The sequence below is a fragment of the Cynocephalus volans genome, chromosome 3 (genome assembly GCF_027409185.1).
Source record: "Cynocephalus volans isolate mCynVol1 chromosome 3, mCynVol1.pri, whole genome shotgun sequence".
Taxonomy (NCBI): domain Eukaryota; kingdom Metazoa; phylum Chordata; class Mammalia; order Dermoptera; family Cynocephalidae; genus Cynocephalus; species Cynocephalus volans.
In genome coordinates, this window is record NC_084462.1 from 74,808,088 (window position 1) to 74,817,537 (window position 9,450).

The window sequence follows — 9,450 nt, forward strand, 5'->3', positions numbered from 1 at the left end:
TTCTTTTTTTTTTTAAAGATGACCGGTAAGGGGATCTTAACCGTTGACTTGGTGTTGTCAGCACCACGCTCTCCCAAGTGAGCCACGGGCCGGTCCCAGAGTCTCATCTTGAATCTGGCTGGGAGTTTGAAATGAGCCACCCCAGCCCCAAACCCCACACAGGAAATTGACTGGAGAAGCATTGGGGCTCTTGGAGACTTGCTTCTGCTTTAGATGTGATTAACCAGTTTGTCTTAGCAACCATTGTGGAGTCAAGAGGGCAACAGCAGGATGAAACCTGTTTCTGAGGAGGAAAACCGGGAGAGGTGGATACCCTACTGCAGGGCAGAGGAGGGCACATTCAAACCATGGGCTGGCATGGAGGCCTGGAGTGTGTCCTGCTGCAGTCATGTGGGGTTTAACACCAGGAGACCTGGATTTCACACCTGGCCCTCCCTCACCCACACTGTGTGCCTGTGGGGAGGTCACTGGTCATCTCTGGGCCTACGTTTCCTGTCTGTAATAGGCCTGCAGTAATCCCCAGCTCAGCAGGGTCTTAGGAGGATTAGTGGGTTCACAGGACACAGAAAAGCCTGCAGTTGAGTTGGGGGTGGGGTGGGGTACCCAGCCTCTGTGCTGCCACCCAGCACTTGTGTAGGCTTCCTGCATGTCTACCTCCTGGTTGGACTAACTCCTGCAAGGAGAGCAGAGCCCTCCCACCTTGTACTCATGACACGGGGCGCCTGTGGGCGTTCACCATATGTACTGGCTGAATGGAAGGAGGGAGTGCAGTACACCTGTAATTATTATTCCAGAACTTGCACTGTGGCAGGGCCAGAAGCCCAGGGAGTTCCCTTTCTCCCTGTGAGGCTGTGATCCCACATCTGCATTTGTGTTGTTTTCAGATATTTCACTTAGCTTTCCCCTGTGAGGTCACAGAAAACTCCAGCCCCAGCCCGCAGCTGCCCCTGTGTCTGGGAGTGTTTCATCTGCCCCTTCCATCATCTGTAAAACAGAAATAATAATTCAACCGACGGCCTGGCAGATGTATGTTCAGCTTGACAAGAAAATGCCAAATTGTTTTCCAGAGTGGTCATGACAATTTTTAATCCCAACAGCTGTGTATAAGAGATCCCATGGTCCATACCATTCTCCACCTTTGTATTATCAAACTTTTAAACTTTTGCCAAGCAAATGGATAAAAAATGATATTCATTATGGTGCTTATTTGGATTTCCCTGAATGTTAATGAGGCTGAGCATGTCTTCACATTTGTTAGCTACATATGTTTTCCCCTCAGTGAAATGCCTATTCATATCTTTTGTTCATTTTTCTATTGTACTATCTTTCTGTTAATTTGATTTGTAGGAGTTTTCTCTCTATATATTTTTATATATTTTTTTTTAATACTAATTCTTTATATACTCTATTAAATAATCTTCTCCCAGTTTTAGCCTTGTCTTTTCACGCTATTCAAGTTCTTTTGATGGGAAGAAATTCTTAATTTTAATGAAGCAACAAATCAGAAAGATATTTGCCTAATTGTGTGTTTGTTCATTTGGGGGTTTTTTTTGGCAGCTGGCCAATATGGGGATCCAAACCCTTGACCTTGGCATTACCAGCATCATGCTCTAAACAAGTGAGCTAACAGGCCATCCCTATCTACCTCTTTTTCTAAAAGGATTTAACCTTTAACTTTTGAGTTATTGATCCATCTAGAGTTAATTTTTTATATATGGTGTGAGGTAAGGATTTCTTTCTTTTCTTTTCCATATGGATAACCAAATTTTCTGGCTCCATTTATTGAACAGTCTGAAGTTTTTTTTTTCTTTTTTTTTCCTTTTTCTTTTTCTTTCTTTCTTTTTTTTTGTTCTGGACCCAATCTTAACTGGATCTTGAGGGGCAGGGCAAAAATTTGAAGTTTGTCAGCACTACGCTCTCCCAAGTGAGCACAGGGATCCGAATCCATGGCCTTGGTGTTATCAAAAAATTTGAAGTTTGACTGACGCAGAATTCTCTATTAGCCTAACCAAGGACTTTCTGAGGGACTCACAACCAAAAAGGCTAGAGACAAAAGCAGCTCCAGCCTGCCTCTGAGCTCAGCATTGACTATTTTATTAATAGATGTAACATGTATACGAAGGGTCTTCAAAGCATTCATAGAAAGATTCGTATTACCTTTTAAATCTGTTTTTCCACAGACTTTTTGAAGTAACATTGTATGTATGTATATGCAAATAATAATCACATAGTACTGAAAAGTGTCAAATAAAAAGTTAAATTCTTCCACCTCCAGAACCACTGCCCAGAGGTAACCACTTTAATAGTGAATAATTTTTAGCTCTTATGAATCCTTTCCTTGCCTGCAAATAATACACTCATGCCTCTATTTCTTGATTTATCAATTCTAGAATAATTCTAGTTCCTTTTCTGCGAGAAAAGTTAGTTTTCTTACATCTGCCCCATCTCTCCTTCCTTTTTACCCATTCCCAATATTAGATCTTTTTTAAAAATTACCACTGAATATTCTGCCAAATCCTGAAGTTGCTGCTACAGCTGTACTTCAGGAAGTCCAGTCCTGTGAGGCTGCCACCCGCCCACCTCCCCCTCTCAAGCAGGGGGACGTCAGACAGGACACTTTCCATCACCCTGTTTCCTGATTCCAGGCATCAACATTGAGCTGGACAGGAGGAAAACAGCCTTTTGGTGTCTGGAGCTTTTCCCAACAACTGTGCAAATGACAGGACTGAACTTGTTTCCTGCATGGGAACAGGGTGGGAGAAGAATGCTTTCAGGGGATTCGGGCTTGTTAATGTCCTGCCACAGGCTCCCTGTGTGACCTTGGGCAAGTTCCTTCCCTTGTCTCTCCATCTGTAAAATGCAGGTTACTGAGATCCCTCCCACCTTAGACTTTCTGTGGTAAGAGTTACAGAGAGGGGACTCTAGGGAGAACTTTCTGGAAAAGAGTAGAAAAGGCTCTCCTGAGAGACCATGTGATAATCCAATGGTAATAATAATAATGATCCTATTTAATCCTCAAAGCATTTAACAGATGAGATAATTAAGGATCAGAGAGGATAGGCAACTTGGCAAAGTTCACAGGGCTGAAAGGTCTGTGTCACCAATCCAATCCAATCTGTTACCTAGTACTGTTGAAGAACTTGGCTATTTGAAAATGCTGGAAAACTCAAGGGTCCCTCTGGGCCTCTAGAAACAGGTTGGAAGTCAGGAGCTTAACCCTTCCTGAGCTCATGGAGACCCTGCCTCCCAGAGCCCCTACAGGGACTGACCCTGGCCCAGGCCCGATGGGTGATTCTGAGACAAGTTCCTCCCAGGGGTTTTTCCATAGCCTGGGAAGGTCAGGGGCTGTTTGGCCTCAGGAGACCTTTGTTCACCCACAGTGAGGACCCCAGACAGTTCAGAATGGTTTGGAAACTGTTTCTCTCCCAAGCCCTACCCAGAGACAGAGCTGTTCACATACTCCCGATCCCACTGACCAGCACACTCTCAGCCGCACCACACCCTGGGGACTCTGGGGACCCACAGGCCTCAGGCTCAGCATGGCCTGGCACTGGTCACAGCTAGGGCAGGCCTGCTTCCCTTCAGACCCAAGGCCACAGGCTGGGAAGGAAACGGAGGTGGGAGGGGCCCAGAAATGCTGACTGGGCTAGAGGGCTGCCTGGGAGGAGACAGAAAGGCCCAGCCAGGCTCCCTGGGCAAAGCCAGTAAAGCCACCAAGTCATCTCTGTGATTCAGGGCCCAAGGTCCTCACTTTGGCTTGTGGCCAGGAGGCTGGGGGGAGACTCCTGAATGGGTCACACTGTAGGCAAGGGACCAAACCAGAACCTGGCCTTGGCTGCCCGAGCTATAGGACTTTTTCCCTCACCAGCAGCCAAGGAGGTGTCTGGTGGGCAAAGAAATGCCTATATCTTAAACAAGCCTCTTCCCTGAAGCCCCAGACTGGGGCTCTGAGCTTCAGAGCTGAACATCAAGAAATGAGTAAAACAAAGGGACACAAACAAAACAAAGTCTCTTTGCTTTTGCATGAGGAAAGGAGCCCCACCAAGCTGGACAAATCTGCCTAGGTCTGAGCTGCAGTTGAACAATCCTGACAGTGTGGCCTACCAGGGACAGGTGTTTTGCATGTCCACTGTGACTAGTCCACTCATCCTATACCCTGTCCCAGTTGTGACAAAGAGACTATAAATTGTCCATCTAGGTCAGGGCTTCTCAACCTCCGCACTACCAACATTTGGGGCCAGATGTTGTGTGGGGCTGTCCTGTGCATTGCAGGATGTTTAGCAGCATTTCTGGCCTCCACCCACCAAACTCCAGTATCAACAGCCCCAGTCGTGACAAAAGAAAATATCTCCAGACACTGACAAATGTCCTCTGAAGGGCAGTATCACCCCCGGATGAGAACCACTGCTCTAGATCCATTCTTCCCTTTTTCTTTAGTGTTTTGGTTTTCAGCTGGAACATAGGCATCAGGAAAAAAGCCCAGCAAGCTGCAGGACATTTACGGCTAGGTGCGGCCCTGTGGCTAGGATCTAGCCAATGAGATGCAGGCAAGAGTGCACCCTCCGGGAAGCACTTTCTTTAAAGGGAAGGTGCACATCCTTATTCCCCTTCTCCCTTCCCACTGGTTACAGCAAAAGTGCATGGCCGGAGCTGAGTTACCTCATGGGTCAGGAAGTCGAAGTTAAGTGCTAATATGGCAGAACAGAAAGAGAGAAGGAGATCGGGTCACAGAAGACCATGGAGCTGCCATGATACAGATGCCTCTACTGCTGGACTTAATTCACACAAAAGAGAAATGAACTTGTGTCCCTCTTATCCCAGCCTAACTCCCCAGAGCCTAGGTTTAGCCTCTGATGACCTTTCCTGACACCATGGCATCTTGTCAGTCACAGTCGAATCTAATCCTGAGTAACATACAAGACATCACTCAGCTATGCTTGAGGCTTCAATCACCCCTCATCTAGAAGCCCATGACTGTCAGATTTGCCCCACTCAGCTCTGGCAGTTCTCTTAGACCCTTCCACATGGCCACCATCCTCTCCCCATCCTGCTCCTCCCCCAGGGCTCCTCATCTCAGGAAAGGGCACCCCACAGCCCAGAACTCTGTTAGTCATCTCTGACTTCCTTTCCTCCTACTCCATGTCTCCCACATCCACAATGCTCCCAAAGCCCCATTCTGCCCCCTAAATAGAATCTTCCTCTCTACTCCAGCCCCAATGCTACTGTCCCAGTTCAGATCCTCACCACTCCCCACCTGGCCCACTGTAACCACCTCCTAACTGGTCTCCCTGGCACTAGTCTCCACCCCACAGCCTGTGCCGCCCTCCTTAAAACTCTCCCAGAACTCCCCTTGGGCTCTAGGGCAAGGCCTGAGCCTTCTGGGTGAACATCACAACACTCTGCCTTCTCCCACCTTATTTTCTAGTCCCCCACCCCTTCTTTAGCACCTCCTCCTACAGGATGCTACACAAAGTATTTGCCACAGCTCTGGTAACACGCTGTTATTCTCTGTTCCCTCTGTCTCAAATATCCTGTGTGGTAAACTCTTACTCCTCCTTCAAGGTCCAGGCAAAGGTCACCTCCTCCATGAGGCCTTGACTGATTCCTCCAGCAAAAGCAGCCTGCTGATCTCTGCTCTGTGCTGCCACAGAACTTTCCTGCCTAACATAGAACTTGCCCCACTGTATTTACCGAGTCAGGGTGTCTGTCCCCTTGACTGGCAGTGAGAAACTTGGGGAAGAATTACATTTTATTGTACTTGGAATCCATGGCCCCTAATGTGATGTTGGCACAGAGTAGGTGTCCAACACACAACATGAGTATCACCCATTTACTAAGCCCTTACCACGTGCCAGGCTCTGTGCTGGACGCTTTGTCTAAATTATCTCATTTTATCCTCAAAATTCCCCTGCCAGTAGAGATTATCTCCCCTGAGAGATGAGACTGAGATTCAGAGAGGCTGAGCAGCTGCTCCAGGCCACACAGCTGATGCACAGCCGTGTCAGAGGCCAATTTTCTATATGCCACATCCGGTTCTCCCTTGGGATCTGGCCTCATGCACTGCCAACCCCAGACGTGGTCTCCAGCGAAGCACCAATCCCCAGAACTAACTAGACCTGGGCATGGAAAAAGCCCTTTGTCCTTCATTCAGCTAATAAGTTGGGATTTCTTAAAAAGGACTTTTAATAGGAAATCAAAGAAAAGCCCAACACATGTACACACATATATTTTTAACAAAACAGATGGTCAAGTTCAGGTTCTCCATCTCTGAGCTGTTACCTCCTCCTCTCTAAAACTAGCAGGTGAGAATAGATGGTCTCAAAGATCCTTATCAGTCCCATGTTTAGTTTTCAGATGGACAGTGGGCTAGTAAATTTTGTTGGGGAGGGCAGTACCATAGGGACACAGGCTCTGGGAGGAAGAGGACAGGGTGGTGCTGCAAGCTGACCAGCTGCCACCCAAGTCCCCTTTATGAACTTGATCTTAGAGGTCCAAAGGGAGAGAGGAAAGGCTTGCCTAAAAGCCTCCTTGTGCCTCCTCTCCCAGGCCCTCTGATGGCCCTGCCCAGTGTGAGCGTGGGGCTAGAGCCAGATAGGCCTACAAGACGGGAGTACAGACCTGCGTGCTTCGTGCTGAGTCATGAAGGGTCCTGTCCCCTCACTTGGCCTCAGTTTGTGCATCTTCCTTTCTGTGTGCCACCCCTCCTGGGCCCTGCCCAGCCCCTCCCTGTCCCTCCTGCCAGTGGGACTCTCTGGAAAGCCCCCGCTCAATGCCACTAACACAGGAAGACAAGTGGGGAGGCCTGGTGGGCAAGTTCCTGTGGAGGCTCAAACTCTCAGCTATAGCCCGTGGAGCCTGTCATTTCCCTTCCCCCCCCAGCGGGGGAGTTTCATCACAGCTGAGTTGTTGACCTTATAAGGGAAAGGCCTCTGAGCCTCTCCCTGGGGCCCTGGCTGGCTGGTGGAGAGCCAGGCCCAGCCAGGCCGCAGGGTATCCTCCAGGTGCCAGGAAAGGTGGGGATGCCCCAAGCACGAAATCCCTGGGTTAAGTCTCTATCTGAAGTCACAGACTCTCCAGAGAAATAGCAGGAAGCAGTCAGTTGTGGCCCCAGGCCAGGACCCTAGGGGGTCAAACTCAGGTCCTGACACTACACATTGGTCTACTAGGCAAGATGCTTAAGCCTCAGTTTTCTAATCCATAAAATGGAGCAAACATTATACCTTCTTCGTGAGGTCACTGTGATGACAAGGAGACCAACAGGCCTGGCAGGTAGTGGGTGCTCTGTGAAGCCAGGCTGCTGGAGCTTAGTGATCATTTTCTATGAGGCAGGCTGTGGGCTAAGTGTTCCACAGCAACCCTGTGAAGGAGAGCAAATCGGTCCATTTCACAGGAAAAACTGAGCTAGTTTGCCCAAGGTCACTCATGGGGTTTGAATCTAGGTGTTTCTGCCTCCAAGTCTAAGGTCATGTTTTTTCTACTTACACCCTGCTGTTTCCTCCAGGAATTTTGTTTTTTAATAAAATGATGACAACAGGGAGGAATTTCTGCCATCACTTCTCCACCCTCCGTGTTCCATCATAGAGTCTCCTCAGTCGCAAAACCTCCACTCGGGTGAGTTCATGTGGTCTTTCCTGACAGCCCATTTGCCTGGGACATGAGAGTAGGGGCAGGGGAGGCAGGAAAGAAGGACTTGGAGGGCACAAAACATAGGGGCTCCAGAGACACAGGATGCTTCCAGGACCCAGACAATCTGGGTGCCCCTTCTCTACCAGGCCCTCCCCCTCTGTCCTGGGTCCTTTCTGAAGGTGGCCACTTTGCGGTTTGCAAAACCCTGCACTATAACTACTCACAGGACTTTGGGCCACTGAGATAGCTCAGAGAAGGCAGGCTTGCCTTCTCTGCACAGGACTCCAACCTCCAAGACCAGAGGGAAAGAAACCTTACCACATCCTTCCTCTGCCCTGTGTCGGGCCACCAACACCATCTCAGCAGCTGTTCCCTTCGAAGTGGCCCTCCAGAGGGGACCTAGTTCTTGGGTTGGGGTTGAGGGGACACTCCCATCAACAGACTCCTCTCAGATGAACGGACCTGTGAAGGTGAAGTGATTTGCCTGAGGTCCCCAGCTTCTGCAGGCCACTCACTCAGTATGGCTGTCACATGCCAGGCCAATGGCAGGGGAATTCAGGAGGGACACAAGGGTCATAGCTACAATTGATAGGCCCTGGGTCAGGTGCTTCCTGTTGTGATGGCCACTGGGCCTGGCCAGTGACGCTCACAGAGGGGAGGAAGGGAGCCAGCCTTCGGTGAGCACTGCAGTGCTCTCCCACACAGGGGAGTGAGGGCACTGTTGTCCCCTTTTGTGGGTGAGGAGACAGAGGTTTCCTGAGACTGACACTCACCTGATGCCCGTAGGTGCAATTTGAACCTTGGCAGCCTGACTTGGAGCTCTGCCCACTTGCCTAGGGTCTTCCCAAGAGTGCTCAGAGAAGCCCCGGGGTTCTTCTGAGATGTGTCAGAGGGCCAGGCTCACTCCTAACTGGGACCAGGCTTTGAGGATAAAATAATGGCTGGAATCATCATTTCAGAGCCATTATAGGAAATGCCTGTACAGTAAGAACCATCAATGGGTACAAGTCTGGGGGAAATTGTGTTGAGGTGCAACATATTTGGGCATGGTGTTTAGATGTCTCCTACAGATTGATTAGTAGTTACAAGAGAAAAGAAAATTATGCAGTAGAAAAATCAGACCCCTTGCTCAGGTGATCAAAATGACCACCACCAATGAGGAGCACATGGATGTCGTATGTCTCCAGATGTGATACCCTGAGGAGGACCCAATGTCACCCATGCAGTTTTCTGGCTGAGAACCCATAACCTCAATTTAATCATGAGGAAACTTCAGACAAACCCCAAACAAGGAATGGTCTACTCGAAAAGAGGACTGTATTCTTAAAAAATGCCAATGTCATGAAAGAAAGGCTGTGGAAATGTTTCAGATTAAAGGAGACTAAGGAAAGATGACAACTGTATGCAATACCAAACCCTAACTGGAGGAAAATCACTAACGCACGTTATTGGGTCAAATGACTAAACCGGAATATGAATAAACCGCTGTATTGATGATAAATTTACTGATGTTGATAGATGTACTACGCTTACATGAGAGAAAGTTTTCATTGTCTTATCTTTTGAAAACTTTCTTTTTGCATGTACACATACATTTATTTCTGAATTATTGGAAAGTTAGTTATCATGGTCCCTTACCCCTAAATACGTCAGTGTGTATTTCCTAAAAATAAGTGTATATATGTGTTCTGTACTATTCTTATTCTTGCAACTTTTCTCTAAATTTGATATTATTTCCAAATAAAAAGTTTTCAAAAACTGTAAAGCATTTTTCCTTATGAGATCTCCCCAGCCTGCAGAAACACTGGAGGGCGGGGGGTGAAA